This window comes from Nuphar pumila, chromosome 8, assembly GCF_984573655.1.
Source record: "Nuphar pumila chromosome 8, dmNupPumi1.hap1.1, whole genome shotgun sequence".
Classification (NCBI taxonomy): domain Eukaryota; kingdom Viridiplantae; phylum Streptophyta; class Magnoliopsida; order Nymphaeales; family Nymphaeaceae; genus Nuphar; species Nuphar pumila.
Genome location: NC_143256.1, coordinates 113,561,368 through 113,579,466, shown reverse-complemented (window position 1 = coordinate 113,579,466; position 18,099 = coordinate 113,561,368).

The following is an 18,099-nucleotide window of genomic DNA, read 5'->3' as shown; positions in this document are numbered from 1 at the left end:
TGACCCATTCAAATCTAACTAGGGTTCAGATTAAATTTAACCTCTTGAATTTTGCTTGAATTTAACTTGATTTAAATCCTACATTTAGCTTTCACTTTTCATTTGACTTAGGCACTAATTTGACATCAACTTGCACCTTAAATTAACAAAAATCGCTGAATTAAATTCTGGATTAAATCAATAACCTATTTCAAGTCATAATTGCACAAAAAAATATTTTTAATTTATTTATAAATTATCAAAAAAATTGAGGGTATTACATCTTTCTCCCTTAAAGAAATTTCATTGGCAAAATTCATTATAATTTCTACTTAAACAAGAAGAGGTACTTTTCTCTAATGACTGCTTCAGGTTCCCATGTATATTCTCCTATCCGATGATGTTGCCACTGAACTTTGAAAAGAGTAACTATCTTGGATCTCAATGCTTGCTCTAGTCAATCCAAAATCTCTACTGGTCTTTCTTTCATGATCAAGTCTTTTTTTACCTCAACATCCTCGTACTGGATTACGTGAGATGGGTCAGGTACATACTTTCTCAGCATAGATATGTGAAACACATTATGAATCTGTGCATACTGAGGTGGCAATACAACTCGATAAGTTGTTATACTTATCCTCTCTAGAACCTTGAATAGTCTAACCTATCTGGGACTGAGTTTTCCTTTATTACCAAATCTGAATTCACTCTTGGTATGAGAAACCCAAACAAAGACAAAATCTCCTACTTCGAATGTAAGCGCTCGACGTTGTTGGTCTGCATAACCCTTCTGCCTACTCTGAGTTGTTAGTAGTCTGTCTTGAATCTTTCACACCTGCTCAGTGTAGTGCCCAATAACCATTATCGCATCAATTGTCCAAACCTCATCGTAGTAGACTGGTGATATGCATGATCGCATGTACAGTGGCTCGTACTGGCGTGGTAATTATTTTTATAGGTAAACTCTACCAAAACATGTATGTCCCCACTTGTCTCTCCAATACAGAACACATGATTTCATCATGTCTGGATCATCTGCTTAGATTGTCCATCTATCTGAGGGTGAAAAGTCATGTTGAACTTTAATTGCATACCCAAGGCCTTTTGTAACTGCCTCCAGAACTTGGATGTGAACCTCAGATCCCTGTCTGAGATGATTGATAGTGGCATACCATGTAACCACATTCTCTTTCACATATAAATCTGCTAGGTTTTTTAGGAACTAATTGAATCTGATAGGGAGAGAATAGGTTGACTTAGTGAGTCAATTCACTATCACCCAAATAGCATCCTTATCCCTATGGGTCTTGGGTAAGCCCACCACAAAGTTTATCATAATTTCTTTCCACTTTCACTGAGGGATCTCAATATGCTGCATCAACCCACTAGGTCTCTAGTGTTGTATCATGATCTGTTGGTAGGTCAAGCATCTAGATACGTACTCAGCCACTTACCTCTTCATACTCGTTGACCAGTAACTGAAAGTTAAATAGGTATAGATAAAGACTCAGCTTTCATAACAGAGGTATACATTTAATTAAAGTTGTCTAAATTATTTACCTCCTTTGCAGATCCTTATACATCTTGGTACTACTAGGGTGGATGGTGTACATGCTTCTGTGGGCCTCATTCAGAAACTCATCACGAATCTATGGGTCACTAAACACCCATAATCAGTGCCCAAACCATATGTTTCCATCTTCTTCCAGATGCAGGGTTGACCCGTCCAACTTACATGCATCCGACATCTATGTAAATTATGAATTCTCTTTTTGTTTCTTGATAATTTGATCCATCAGCTCTATCCTCACTATCATATTGGATATGCTAATCCTTCCCTAATCTGATCTAAAAGGACTGCACTCAATAAGATCCTTAGTTAGGCTTCACAAACTAGCCAAAACACTACTCGCTTTATGGCTAAGGGCATCTACCACCCCATTTACCTTTCATAGGTGGTAGGTAATCATAAATTCATATTTTTTTATGAATTCAAGCTATCTATGCTGCCTCATATTGAGCTCCTTCTACATAAAAAGGTACTTGAGGCTCTTGTGATCAGTGAATATCTCAAACTTCTCACCGTACAAATAATACCTCCAAATCTTTAAGGCAAAAACTACCACTGCCAATTCTAGGTCATGAGTAGGGTAATTCCTCTCATGAACCTTCAACTGTCAGGAAGCGTATGTGATTACCTTTCTGTGTTGTATAAGGTCTCCTCCTAGTCATATGCCTAAGGCATCTGTGTACACTACAAAACCTCCTTGCTTAGATGGCAAGGTTAAAACTAAAGTTGTAGTGAGTGTCTCCTTTAGAGTCCTGAAGCTCTCCTCACACTTCGCGTTCCATACAAACTTGGTTCCTTTGAGTAACAACTTGGTCATGGGTAGGATAATTCATGAAAAATCTTGAATAAAATGCCTGCAGTACCCTGCTAAAGCCAGAAAACTACAAGTCTCACTGATATTCTTAGGTGGTGCCCAATCCAAAACTATCGCCACCTTTAAAAGATTAAAAATCAATTTTTAAAAATTCATTATAATCATTAAAATTTAAATAAATACACAAATTTAATTAAAATTATATCACTTACCATCGAAGGATCCATGAATACTCTATTCTTCGAGATCACATGGCCCAAGAATATAACCTCCTTAATCCAAAACTCACACTTAGAGAACTTAGCGTACAACTGATGTTCTTTAAGGGTCTGCAACACTATCCTTAGGTGATCTTTATGCTGCTCTAAATCCTTAGAATACACAAACATATCATCTATAATGATGATTATGAAAGAATCCATATAAGGTCTGAATACCCCATTCATGAGATCCATGAAATTTGTTGGGGCATTCATGAGTCCAAATGGCATGACCACAAACTTGTAGTGCTCGTAATGTGTCCTGAATGTCATCTTAGAGATATCCTCATCCCTTATCCTTAACTGATGATATCTAGATTGCAAGTCGATCTGAGAAAATACCTTCAAAATGCCATTAACTTAATTAAAAATCAAAATTTGCATATTCTTAATTAAAGTATTACATCAAAAAATTCATAATTTCATATTTACCTTAGCTCTCTGAAGTTAATTGAACAAGTCTTCAATCCTCGACAATGGGAACTTATTCTTTATGGTCGCTTGGTTAAGTATCCTATAGTCGATGCATAACCTCATTGTCCAGTCCTTCTTTGTTCGGAAGATAACTGATGCTCCCAATGGTGAAACACTAGAACAAATAAATCCTTTGTCAAGCAGTTTCTGCAACTGCTTCTTCAGCTCCTCTAACTCGGTTGATGTCATTCGATAAGAAGCTTTAGATACTGAGTTGTCTCAAACACCAACTTTGTAGCAAAGTCAACTTCCCAAGTAGGAGGTAACCCAGGTAGCTCTTCGAAAAACATGTCCTCAAACTTCTTCACCATGTCTAGATCTATCAAGCTGGTCGGTCTAGGCTCTAACAGTGTAACACTAGTGAAGAAGGCTTCACTCATTCTCGATCCATTTCTGAGCTTTCAGGGTTGAGATCAACTTGACCTTCTCTATAGACTTCCCTATCCAATACTCTAGGATAGGCTGATCTGGCCGGGCAAACCTAATTTATCTATCGTGGCAATTCATACAAGCATAATGCCCATATAGCTAGTCCATTTTTAGGATGACGTTATATCCAATTATATCCAAAATGATTAGGTTGGTAGACAGGTTATGCCCTACTATCGTGACCTCTACAACAGGTAAAAACTTACGAGTGATGGTTCTATCACTCGAGGGTGTTACAATTTCAAGAACATAATTTAAGTTTATAGGATCTACATTCAACATACGTGAAAATTTTATAGACACAAAAAAATGAGCCACTCCTTAATCAAAGAGGACCTAGCATCAAAACCTATGATAGAGAGGGTACCTTCGATAATGTCGATGTTCTACTCTAGCTCAGAAGCTATAGTAGCGTAGATGCAACCATTGGTCTTCTTCTGACCCTGTTGCTAGCGTGATTGTTGTTTCTACCAAGGTTGTTGAGGCTGACCCTCAACTAGCTGATTCCCTCTATTCATCTTCATCTATGAGCACTCCTTGATGAAGTGTCTCATTTATCCGTAATTCATGCATTTGTCTCTGTCGGCCACTGCTTTCTCTAATGATACATATGGCACCATAAACATGATGCCCCCCGGTTCTACCATTGTAGCTTAGCTCCCTTCTTGGTGGTTGGTGCATATTGCTGCCAGCCAAACTTCCTCTTTTGGTCACTAAATTGCTGTTGTGGATTCTTCTCATGGGACTTTTGGGTCTCGACCCAATCATCGTTGAGCATGGTGACCACCTCAATCGCCTTGCTCAACGTCTCGAGCCTACTCGTGTATACCTTGGTCCTCATGGCCGTCTACAAACCCCAGACAAACTTCATAGCTCGATTGGCCTCTTTCATGTAGAGGTTGGGGCAGTAGCACTCCAACTCGTGATATTTGGAGATATAATCTTCCAAACTCCTAGTCTACTACAGGTCCAAAAACTCCGGCATCTTCTTATCCCAGGCATGCTTCGGAATGTAGGTCTCGCAAAATACTTGGAGGAATTGCTCCCAGGTCATTGGTCCGCTATAGAAACAGACTGCATGGGTGGTCCCCCACCACTTCTCCACCCGCTCCTTTAGGCAATACATCCTGAATGTGACCTGCATGTCCATCGGGACCTCTAGAATATGAAAGATCCTCTCAATCTTTTTGATCCATTTTTCTGTGGCCTCTGAGTCAACTTTTCTTTTAAAGGCAAGTAGGTCCAGATCCATAAACTTCTTGAACGTCATGCCACCTGCCCCAACAGCCTGATGATTTTGAGCCACATGTTGAGGGTTACCTCCCATGGTCTGCATCGTTGCGGCCTATTGTTCAACGACCCCTACGAGGTTGTTAAGCATACCCATAATATCATTACAGTTCCCTTGCCAAGCCATCTATTTGCAAAATAGAAAATAAAAAAAAATGAGTTCCTAATTACACTTATATATTGGTCCTTAGCATGGTTTTAGGTACTTTCATAAAGCTACAGTTTTCAAGTAACGACATGCTCATAGTAAACAAGGTAAAAAATGAAAAATACTTATAGTGCTGTCGGAGTGCTCAAAGTACCAAAAGACAACTTCTTTTCCTTGTTTCCAATACCAAGTCTATAATGTCCCATTTTTTAAATTGAAAATTTAGGGATTTTTTTTAACCCCTTAACATGATTTTCAAAGATGCAACGAAAGATTCTTTTGAATGCGGTTCAATCCTTGGGCAGGTTACAGTTTTCAACTAACATGTGTAAAACTAGAATTAACTAAATTAATCTATATGATTTAACTGAAGTAAACATAAACCACTAGTCTTTCTCAATCAAAGTTTATAAAACAATAACATTGTTTCATATCATAAATGCTAAAATAACTCAAGTCCTCTCAAAATAGCCTAAAAATAAGGTGACTCTTCTGGCAATACCCCGAGCCTCCCATCATCACTAGCCAACTTACTCGCTACTTGAAAATGTTAAAAGTAGGGGTATTAACAACGACCCTAGTAGAATGCACCTTACAACATAAACATGCAAAGAATTAATATAAACTCACAAAGCATGCATCTTTTCAAGGCCAGTTATTTCTTAGCATGGTATTAACACAACAATCAAAATATCATAAGGTTCATAATTACCACAATATTAATGATAAGCACCTTCAATGATGTTGACATTCTGCTCCAGTTTAGAAGTCGTGGTAGTGTAAATGCAGTTGGTGGTCTTCTTCTATCCATGTTGCTGCTGTTGGGGCTACTCTCAGTTGCATGCCTCTCATCGTCTACCTTCTTGCGGTAGACATGGATATAGTGCTCCATCTTCCCAGAGTAAGCACAAGTATATGTCTCGTGCGGGCATGACTGTTCATAGTGGAATCACTGGCATCTCTTGCAGCGCTCGTTCTGATATTGTTGTGACTTCTTCTCGTCATTATGCTTATGCCTCCTAGTTGGTTGTGTGAACTTTTTTCTGCTAAACTTCTTTTGAGAGTTGCTAATGCAGTTTTGACCCGACTTCTGCCATTGTGACTTTAGCCCACTGTTCCAGTTATCCTCAAGGAGTGTCACTTTCTTTATAGCCTCGTCTTGGGACTTCGGCCCTCGTGTGTATAATTGAACTCTCAACGCTTGCTTCAGGCTCCTGGCGAACTTCATAGCCTCCTCCTCCCCGGTCACATAGACATTGGAACAATAACGTTTCAATGCCCAAAACCTTGTCACATACTCTAAAAATGTCTTCATCCCCTGTTGCAGGTCCAAGAACTCCTGCATCTTCTTAGTCTGCTCGTGCTTAAGGAAATAAGCATCATTGAAGAGCTCAAGAAATTGGACTCATGCCACAAGTCTGTTATAGAATCAGACCTCATAGATGGTCTATCATTATTTTTCAGCATGTTCTTTAAGTCTGTACATCTCAAAATTGACCTTGCAGTCCTCGAAAATCTCCAACACACGAAAGATCTTTTCAATCTCTCCTACCCAGTTTTTTGTTGTTTCTGAATCCATCTTCCTGGTGAACGTGAGTGGATCCATATCTATAAATTTCTTGTAGATGATACCACCACCTATAGCTTGTCGGTCCTGAGCAACCTGTTGTAGGTTGTCCCCCATGGTTTGCATTGCAACAGTCTGCTGAACTACGACCCCAACCAGATTGTTCAGTGTGTCCATCACATCACTACAACTAATTTGCCACACCATCTATACGAACAAAATAACTAACAAAAGTTGACTAAGAGAACTCATAGTGCCCTGTGCGAAATTGATTTCTACTCTTTAGAGACTCTAGACTTGCCTACTTAGGCCTCTTTGGCAGTTCAAGCCACCTACGATCAACAACTAGAGATCAAAGAGACACCTTTGCCCTCAAAAAAGAATATAATGGTGAGTTGGTCGTGTGTAACTCCTACCCTTTCCAAGGTAGATGTGGGTTCAAATGGGCTCCTAGGTGTTATGACATTGGCTCACTACAAAATTGGGTGAACTTGGCATTGGGCTCCTTAGGCCAAAGCTCCACTTTGGGTAGCTTAACACCTTGCCTCACAAGGTATAAACCTCATATCCTTAAACTTCCCTGAGGTGCAACTAGATATAGCTCAGTCAAACAGCTCAGGGTACGTACTCCCCCTTAGGGATCACCTAAGAGCAATGTCTCTTTTAAGTAAAAGAGCATGTTTGAGTATGTTTAATATTATTCATAACCAATGTTGTACCTGCACCCAAATGTTCTCACCAAACTTAGGCTCGCTTGTGAGCCAGTTGTCCTAATCAAGGATTGTACACAACAAAAAATTATCTATTGATCATGACTCTATAGGTTTGTACACAGAATAGAGACCCACAAAAATTCATGATCACGCACTCATGTGTTAGCTTTTAAGTTCATGCAACAGACCATTAAAAACTATTTTTATTTGATGGCAATAAACTACGGATAGAAACTTATTTTTCTACTTTGACAGAATAGGGTAGAAATCAATTCTTCAAAGAAACTGTCATAACCTAAATTCAAGAGAAGTTTCAGCCTTGAGTGATAGCTATATGTGTTAGATTTTAAAAAAAAATATTTTTATTGAAAAATGCATCACCATGAATTTTCTAAATATTCTAGATCGGACCTTGTCTGAGATAGTTCAGATCCAAATTTTCTGCAAAACCTAGAAAGTCACCCATCTCGAGTGAACTTTTGATATTTAAATCTATTTTTTAGATTATTTTTCATATATCCATCACAACATATCCAAAAATCAGTCAGATACACTAAATCCATGATTTATTGGATTTTTTGTACTGTAGGCTACCAGAAACAGCTCTGCATTTGTGATAGAACTTTTGTCTAGAGTTACAACAGCCAAAGCTCTCAATATGTGTCCTTTTTGACCCATCCGTAATTACTAGGATACCCTGTACATATCTACAAGGTCCTAGTACAAGGGTTCTGTTAGAAGCAAGCCCATTTGGGCGGTATAATATTTCTACCAAAATCATGCACTTAAGAAGAACCCAAAAAACAACCATATTTAATTACTAATTACATATATATGACATGGCTCACATTAAAACACATGCAATAACATATTCATACAAATTTTCGTCATGCAAGAACATTAAAAACATTCTTAACTCAACAATGAATCATACAAACATGCCCTTTTAATGAAAATCTAGCATTAAATGCAAATGCGACACTTGATCCAAGCATGTTTTTTTTTCTAAAACTATATTTAAACCAAATATTTATTGTGAAACACCATTAAAACATATTTCATTTTGGCTATGTATCTGATTACCTAAAATAAGGCACTTGGGCATAGTTTTGCCAAAAATAGATTTTTTTAAAACCTTTAAAAACATAATCAGAGTTTAAAACATTTATTAAAACTCCTTTCCTAAGGTTCATGGTTTGATCCACCCATGGATCATGCTGAAGAACTCACAAGGCACACCCATTGTGAATCCTACCTTTCTCATTTTTTGATCGGGTTGAGGCCTTCAACTCCCATTGTGACACCTCAGTGCAACTTCAATGACCATTGAAACACTTACCTACGTGTGAGAAAGGCTGGAGAAGAGAGTGAATTTGAAAATGAGGGATATATATATATATATATATATATATATATATATATATATATATATATATATATATATGTGGGTGGGCATTGGAATAAGAGAGAGAAGAGAGATTAGAGGGGGATTCCTCTTAACAAAGAGAGGTGGTTCTTCGGGCCCCACTAAAGATTGATCCCCTATTTTCTATCTTCTTTATTTTCTAACCCCCACTAACCTAATTAACTAGGTAACTAACCTAGTTATCATGTGGGGTCCACTAGGAGGGCATCTCACCCTCTTTCAGAATCCTCTATTAAAATTAATTGATTAATTAATTTGTATTTCATTTACCTACTCAGAAAAAGAGAGAGTTAACTTCTCTATTTTATTAAATCTTCTAATTCTCTTTATTTAGATAATTATTCTAAATTTAAATGTTACGGGACCCACTTGAAAGATCTTTATGCATTATAGACTCGCCACTTGATGTAGAGAGGGTGTAAAAGTTCACTATGTCCCTGGTCACCTTCACACACCCTATGGGGCCCCACATTGACACGTAGCACCCCACTAGGCCCCATATGCTACATTTGGCATCCTACAAGGACTCTGGGTTGTGTCAAAAACACGGTCTAGTCATTTTTTCCAAATCCGTTTATGAATCCAATTCAAGTTAAAAAGAGCCAAAATGGATGTTCGTCCATTTTGAAAAATGCATTTTATAATCTAACCCAAATCCAAAATTGCTAATTTGGATCTCCTACCAGATTCACGACCCATTTCAAATCTAACTAGAGTCCAGATTAAATTTAACCTCTTGAATCTCGCTTGGATTTAACTTGATTTAAATCCTAAATTTTGCTTTCACTTTTCATTTGACTTATGCACTAATTTGACTTCAATTTGCACCTTAAATTAACCAAAATTGTTGAATTAAATCCCACATTAAATCAAGTTAAATCAAGAATTCATTTCAAGTCATAATTACACAAAAATTTATTTTTAATTCATTTATAAATCATCAAGAAATTGTGGGTATTACATTTTTTCTCCCTAAAATCAATATTGGAAATGTCATTTCTAATGGCATATGAAAGGGACCCTCAATTTTGTGATGCTTTAAAGTTGAAAATTGAAGGACTCTTGATGTTGTGTTTTTTGTACAAGTCATTGCATAGCAAAGGGTTCCATCGATTCATCCAGTGAATTGTGGCTTTTGTTTTTGCAGGTGAGATTTTTACACCTCATCAGTTCTTTATATTAGTTATACTTTTAGAAAATTGTTTTGAGTTGTGTACCCTATATATGTCCCAATACTTTCCTAAGAAACATGTTATCCCATGTTTGAAGTCCATAAGAGAATAATTCCTTTGATAAAATGAATCAACCCAAGTTACTCTAATCATCTTCTAACCTAATTTCTTTTTACAAGAATTAGGCTAGTAGATTTAAATGCTTATAATGCATCAAGTAAACCAAACTCAGCCCCAGGAAGAATGAATAAATAGGCTAAACTCAAATCAGGGACAAAACAGAGGAACATATCAACTTCTGTGATACTTAGGCCAAATGCAAATCCAGACTGCTAGGAAAGTATTGCCAGACTACAGTGCAGCATAATAAAAATTAAAAAGGAACTACTACTGAAAAAAAAAACCACTTTCAGGTAAGCAACAGAGATGGTGAGTGGAAACTAAGCACATCTAATTAACTACAAATAAGTTTTTCAATCCTCATTTGACATCATGCAGCAGAGTTTTGCATTTGAATGAAAACAGTTATTAAAGAAATTCGATAAGCGATTCGCGGAGACTTGGGAAAAAGAAGAGAAATTTACTACAACATTCTGTTACTGTTGGGCACCCAAAATGTGAAACTTTCCTGTCAAAAACCACCAGCAAAGTGCCTAAATATATTACACCAAATTTTAAAAAGTTTTAATAAATTATATTGAAATGTGTGATATTAGATCTAGCTCTTTTATTGTTAAAATGTGAATAACAATTTTTGTGCCCAATAATCACAAATTTTGTCATCTGCCGAGGAGTATGAATGCCTCACGATTTGCCGATGAGGATACTTCCCTAGAAATTGCCCAAGAAGGAAGAGTTTGGCTACTTCGTCACCAACCGTACATTGGCTGGCCTCCGGTTGATAAAACCCTTTTCAGCAGCTTGCTTTTTTTTCATGAACATCAGACAAACGTTTTTTTCAGCAAAATCTTGGCAATAAAAATAATAATTAAAAAATATAAAAAAATTATAAGAAAATATTAATAAAATTTATTTAAAAATAAAAATATACTATTTTTCACGATAAATAGCCGTTTAAAACATAAATATTGAGTTTAAATCGTGGTATTTATGTTTTTTTCATAAATCTCATGATATTTTAAAAATCTCGCAAGAAATTGGTGTTTTAAACTTTCAGGCAATTTCTCGTGATATTACCGCCAGATTTTCATAATTCTCACGATATTTGTCACTATGACAGGGATCCCGATCATACATTCAATCCTAACCATCCAATAAATGGTCTGCTGGATGGCTAGGATTGAATGTATGATCATATTTCGATTGATGGGATCCGTGTACGCATCAAAGCAATGCGTTCAATATTCAAAGTTTCCGAAGCAAACAAATCCACTATCATCGTCATTATCATATGCATTATTCATAATCACTGTCATCTTATCCTTTACTGCCATCACCATTATGCTATCATTGTCAATATCATGCACGCCATTAAACAAGATGATCATGATCATCAATCATCAATGAACGATTCCATATAGTGCCACGTAGCTACCCCAAAGAGGAGCCACATGGTTCACGTGCTTCAGGTGTACAAATTCAACTTATCCACTAGAAACGTAGACAGGCCGGAAATGGGCCTGGTCCGGCTTGACCCGAATATTGAATCTGACTTTTGAACGATAGGTCAAGTTTCAAATCCGTAAGGGACTCAAATATCAAAGTGGGTTATTGGATCTGGTTCTAATATGGGTTTCGGTAATACCGAATTTGCTGAAAATGAGTAAAATATATTGAGTTTTATGTGAAAAAGGTAAAATGGGCCTGTTAGACCCGATCCAAGCCAATATTCAACCATATTTGTGTGCTAGGTTCCAACCTAGCTCTGATTAAACCTGACCATGTTTGTTCATTATCCAACCTGGATTCTGATATATGCAGATTTGACAAGGCATGTTCCCGCGATCGGGTAAGGTACTCGAGTCCATAGTGACAAACTTTTTTATCGGCAAAAACTCGTTTTTCAAAAATGTGAGAAATTGAATTTTTTTCACAAATCTTGCATTTTTGGCAAAATCTCGGCAATAAAAAAAATTTAAAAGATAAAACATAATTATAAAAAATATTTAAAAATAAAAATACACGGTTTTTTCACGATAAATAGCCGTTTAAAACTTAAATATCACGATTAAATCACGGTATTTATGTTTCTTCTTAAATCTCATGATATTTTAAAAATCTCGCGAGAAATTGCCATTTTAAACTTTCAGGCAATTTCTCATGATATTATCGCAAGATTTTTCATAAATCTCACGATATTTGTCACTATGCTCGAGTCACACAAAACACAGAAAATCGCTTCGCATGCAGCGATTTTTTGCGCCACAATTTTCTGTATTTTTGGTTCAATATTATGTTTGGGTCGCCAAGAAATTGATCAGTGTTTTCTGTTCTGCACAACTTGGCTCGGTCAAAATGGACTCATTGGTCCAGTCCTGGTGCCTTGGTGGACCACTATACTTTCCAATTTTCCATTCAAAGATATACCCAAACGGGGTTACACACGTTTGGTCCCATTACCTGGAAATGGGAAGGGGTTGGTGACTAATTCACTCACTTCATAAAATAGTAGGCTGCAAATGGACCAGATATATGGTTGTATATCCGATCCGAGTCCAGTATTGTATTTCCAGATATGGATCCTTTAAGTAGAAATCTGAATGTGCACTTGGATCGGATTCGAATCTGCTCATCCGGATGAGTTTTGGATATGATCAGCATTTTAAGTCTAATCTGGAGTTGGTCCGAATTAAATCTTGCAGGATTTGCATTTTTTACATGTAAATAACTTGTTTTTGTTCTATTTTTTCCGGGATCCAGTATTACCACAAGTATTTCAGATTTGGATTTGACCTTAGTTCCTCTGATATGATTAGGATCCAGATCTAGATTCAGATCTAATGTTTATATATTGGATTTGGATTTGGATCCAGCCCAAATCTGACCCGTTTGCACCCCCTACTTCATATGCATATACCCTAATTTTATGGATCCACTCATAGTTATAAATACCAACTGTAGTTTGAAAATATCTTGATATCATGGTACTTAAAACAGTAAAATCAAACTTTTCCATTCCCAACAAATTTCATACTGAGATTTGTGACATTGGATCAAGTTCATAAATGGGCTGGGTTCCTTTCATCTTAGTGATGTATCAAAGGCCTAAGCCTGGTTCAGTCTCAGTTTTTCTCCATACCTTGTTCTCTTTGGATGAAACTGGACCCATGCATATAGAATAGACTCAAGTAGCATAAACTGGTAAAGATGCATAAATGAGCTCGTTCGGTTCATCTTAGACTATCCAAAATCTAGGCTGGCTTTATTTATGCCATCTCACTTCAATTACATTCTTAGTTTAGTGGAAGTAGGGTTGCACATGATTCCAAACAGGATCCAACCCACACTGTTGGCACATATATATACGTGAATTTGATTCAGATCCGATAATAGATAACGAAAATAACTATATTGTATGTCAAAAATGATGTGTTTTCTAAAAAAATGCCCTATAATTTTTTAAATATGCCTGATGTCTAAATTTTTTACTGTAAAAGTATATTTTTACCGTCGCACAAGCGAATTTTCTCCAGATATGCGAACCTTTTTTCAAATATCCAAATATGTGGATTTTCACTTACATATGTGATTTACTTCCTAAATATGTGAATTTTTTATCAAATATGTGAATTTTTTATCAAATATGAAAATATGTAAATTTCTTCTTAAATATGTGAATTTTATTTCAAAGGCTTTAGTTGTGCTTTTAAAGTGCCACTAAAGCTTTTTTTTACCTTTAACAACACTTTTATTAATATCAAATACAAGGCCTTTTGCTTGACATATCCTGCCATTTTACAAATACAATACAACATTTGCAACCATGAGTTGCAAAGGTCCTCAAAATGTGTGAACTTCGTTAAATAAAATGGCATAAGGAGCAAAGATTGAAAGATGTTTGTAAATGTGTGAGAACTTTCACTTGTAAGGGTCATGACATTTACAAATGTAAGAGTATTTAATTAAAAAAGGTGCGTACATCTTGAGGACCTTCGCAAAATGTCCCCAAAATGTGTGTGAGTCTCCTTTTAATAAAATTGGGGTACAAGTAGAAGGACATTCGCAAATGTGTGGAAGAAAAATTCACATGTTTTAAGAAAAAAATTGCATATTTAGATATTTGTGAATACCCTTTTTATAGTCAAAAATTTGTAATATTTGAACATTGGGCAGATTTCAAAAATTGAAAAGCATTTTTGAAAAACACATCACTTTTTGTCATACAGGACGATCATTTCCGAATAAATAATTGAGTCTCTCTTGATCAGGTTTAAAATCAAATAAAAAATAAATGATTGTCAGATTTTAAATCTTCCGTACAATGAAGAAAACTAACAGCACTCATCCGCTTTCACTGAACTCAACATCTCAGGTACCCAGATCGGGTCCAAATCCAAGATTCTATTATAAGATCTGAGATTGGTTCGGATCCAACTGCTCCGGTTTTCAAAAGTTAGTCAGATTCAGTGGGGGTTAAGCGTGACTTGATCCATATCCGACCCATCGTCGTAAGTGGAGTTTGCTCCGGTCACAAAAAGTGACCCAGTTTTGAGAATTCTTTGTCATACAAAAAGTATGAATAAATAAATAAAAAGCACACCGGATCAGCCCCCACCGAACTAGGCAACAACACAAAGGGATTAAGGGCAGCCATCGAAAGTGGAACAGGTCGCTCCTCCAAACAAGATAAGCTCTGACTCGACCTTTGTACCGACGCACATGGGAGACCAATCTCATGCCATACACCATCCTACCTAACCAAAAACACCGTTGGACACTTGCTCTAATCAATGTCACAAAGTTTGGCCGCGACAATTATCTGAACAATAAATAAATAAATAAAAACTTGTGCTTTTTGGGAAAAATCTAAAGTAAATATTGCCAAACATAAGAATTTGGAAACATAATATATATATATATATATATACATGAAGCCATAAAAAAGTTATAAAGTTTTTAATCCCAATAATATCATATAAAAATGTGACATTCTCAAAATATCTGAAATTCTAAAAATATGATATTTTTTTGGGAATATATCAGCTGGATAATCTCGTCTTTATAAAATATGAGCAACCATGCTCATCCAACCAATATAATAAAGAGCTATTTTTGAAGGAGGAAAAAAAAGAGTTTCTGCCAACTCCATAATCGATAGAGCTATTTTCCGAACAAGGACAATTATACTGAATTGGTATCTGCCAACTCCATAATCGATAGAGCATGAGTCATAATTTTTCTTTTTTTATTTATTTATTTTTGTTGGGGGGAGGGGGGGGGGATAACGACTAAAGAAATAGTTATTCAAATTGATTATTTTTTCTTGGTCATCAAAGCCTCGAAAAATTGCAATCAATTTAATTTTTATGAAGACTAAATTGTTTTAGGCAAGTTTTTTTTGTTTTGTTTTTTATCTTTTTAAATTTTTTGAATATATTTGATCAACAGCTAGCACCAATCATGTTATACAAGACCATTGTTGCAATTTAATCAAATGAGCCAAGTTTAGTAAAACTTAGATCCAAATATCATATTAGCTATGAAGCCAAGCTAATCAAACTATATTCATGGCCTTGTCATGACAAATAGTCATGGACTTATAATCCTTGGGTTTCACTTGGGTTAAATGATGATGATTATAGGATTAAGTAGTGTTATTGCAAGGATATTTAACTATTTATAGTAAGTAAAAAGAATAATTCTGGTTATTGGATTTCAATGGTGGAGCAAAATTTGAACAAGAACTGTGCTTCCAATTTTCAATGTCGCAAAGACATCTCCTATGCATTTTTTCCCCATAATTTAATAAGAGGATCAACAGAGTTGAAGTCCGGAAGGCCAATGGATAATTGAATACGGCAGCTGTACATATGCTGCCACTATGCAGATGGCAAACGGATCAGATTTGGGCAGGATCATGGTATATCCAAACCCGAATCTGAAAATTGGGCATCAGGTCAAAGTCAGAATTCAAACCCAAATTGCATCCAATGCAGTGAAGCTGAATCTGGATCCGAGGCAACCTGAAGGGTCCGATTATTATATGGAGCTGGGTATGGATTGTGAAATTTCATACCAGACCTGGGTCCGACCTGAATTCCGACTAAGATCCATAAATTTTCAATGTAAAAAAGATTTTTTTTTTTACTGGGTATGGCACGAGTCCGGTTCATGGAATCCTTATATATAGGATCCGAGTATGGTATTTCTTATGGTGAGTTTGATTAGACCCGAGTCCAGAACCTATACCATAATCTCAAATCAGGTCTAGTTTTGGCCCACCTGAGTCCGAACCAAACCAAACCCAACCCAACCCAACCCGTTAACACCCCCTAATAAACATATCCATGGGGATAGATTTGGTTAAAACAACTCCAACTAGGAAGTTCCTTACTCACCAGGGTACCTGGTACTTTCCCTAAAACTACTAAGAAAAAAATTGCACCTTAAGGCATCACTTCATATTAACATTTGTTTTCAGACCAAGGCCACCCCCCCTACAAATGATTTCTTTGCATGAAAGTAAAGACCTTTTACTAATACTAACTGGGGCTCAGCTTGTGTGGTAGGATCAGCTAGTGCACGTCAGTTGGGTCGTTGCAGATTCAAAACCCAAGCTTGCCTTTCAAAAAAAAAAAAAAAAGACCTCTTATGAATGGTCTTTTTATTCCTTGAATAATACATTTGTTTTTTTTAAGGCAAGCTGGGGTTAAGCAGACGCCTACCAGTTAGGTAACTATACCATTGGGTTTTGAGCCTGCAACGTCCCAACTAGCTGCTCCTACCAGACAAGCGAAGCCCCATTGTATTCATTGAATAATACATGAGTTCCCCCATAATCGCTGGATTTTAGTAGCTTTCCTTGCTTTGATCATTAGCTGGCACATACAGTGAACGACTCGTTTTGTTTTTTATTTTTGATGACGAGGAACCTTCACCTAAGGGAAAACACAGGTGGGGCCTTACGACCCACCTTGACTGACGTGACTGACCTTTGTAAGCTACTGACCATGCAGCCACTCGTTTCAAACCGTAGACTTTCTCTCTAACGAATCGAAGCACGTTATATGTCCCCCCCCCCCCCTCTCAAGTTAATATCCCCATGTTTGCCAGCATCAGTTAGCATTGAAGTTTGGTGCGATTGCAAAAACTTAAGTACCTTTTTTGTCATTGGTGCATTAAAATGGCGATTCTAAAAAAAAAAAGTGGTTGCAAAGACTTAAGTACCCCAGAGATGGTTATTTAAGACCCAGTCCCTGCAGGATTATCTGAGAAAGCAATCTCCCCTGAAGAAAGTCATGAACATCAACCCCCTCTCTCTCTCTTCCTTCTCTTTCTGCCTCTGTGCACATCCAGCAGACGATCCTACACTGCTCCATCAAGCATCGACTGACCTGCACACTGATTGTAACATGATTCAACTTGACAAGTTGTGGAGCTTGATTCAGAGTTTTTGCCCTTATAAGAGAGTTCGGGGGTTCCCCCCAACGCGGGTCAGGGGGCGCCTTTGGCGAGAGGTAGTGGGGGCAGCGCCCTCCGAAAGAATTGTTTTTTGGCCTTGTATAAATTCTTTCTTTTATTTCTCTCTTGTAACTGTCAAAAAAGAGCAATAAAGTTTTTCCTCTGGGTGGCCATGGTTTTTTACTCCATCTCAAATTTGAGGGAAGGTTTTTTCACGTAAATCTATGTGTCATTGTGTTTTGTTTGATCATTCTTGTTTATTATTTTCTTCGGTTGTTTCTTGCTCACGGTTTTCGTAACACCCTTTCTCGCCATTGGTGTCATGAAACCACGATTTTAGAAAAGGACAAAATTTCTTTTTTAAAGGATAATTTCTTTTTTTTTTCGCTACGCAATTTACGAAAATCGTGTTGCAATTTGCCTTTTTTTTTGCAATGTGTTTTAGTGATTTATGAACATCGTGTAGCGATTTGCATTTTTTTTTGTGACGCGGTTTTCATAAATCGCTACTCAATTTTTGTAAATCACTACTTGATTTTCATAAATCACTACTCGATTTTCGTAAATCGCTATTTGATTTAGCGATTTCTTGGGGGGTTTTTTCGCTACGCGAATTTCGTAAATCGCTACTCGGATTTAGCGATTTGCCAATTTTTTTGCTACGCGATTTTCGTAA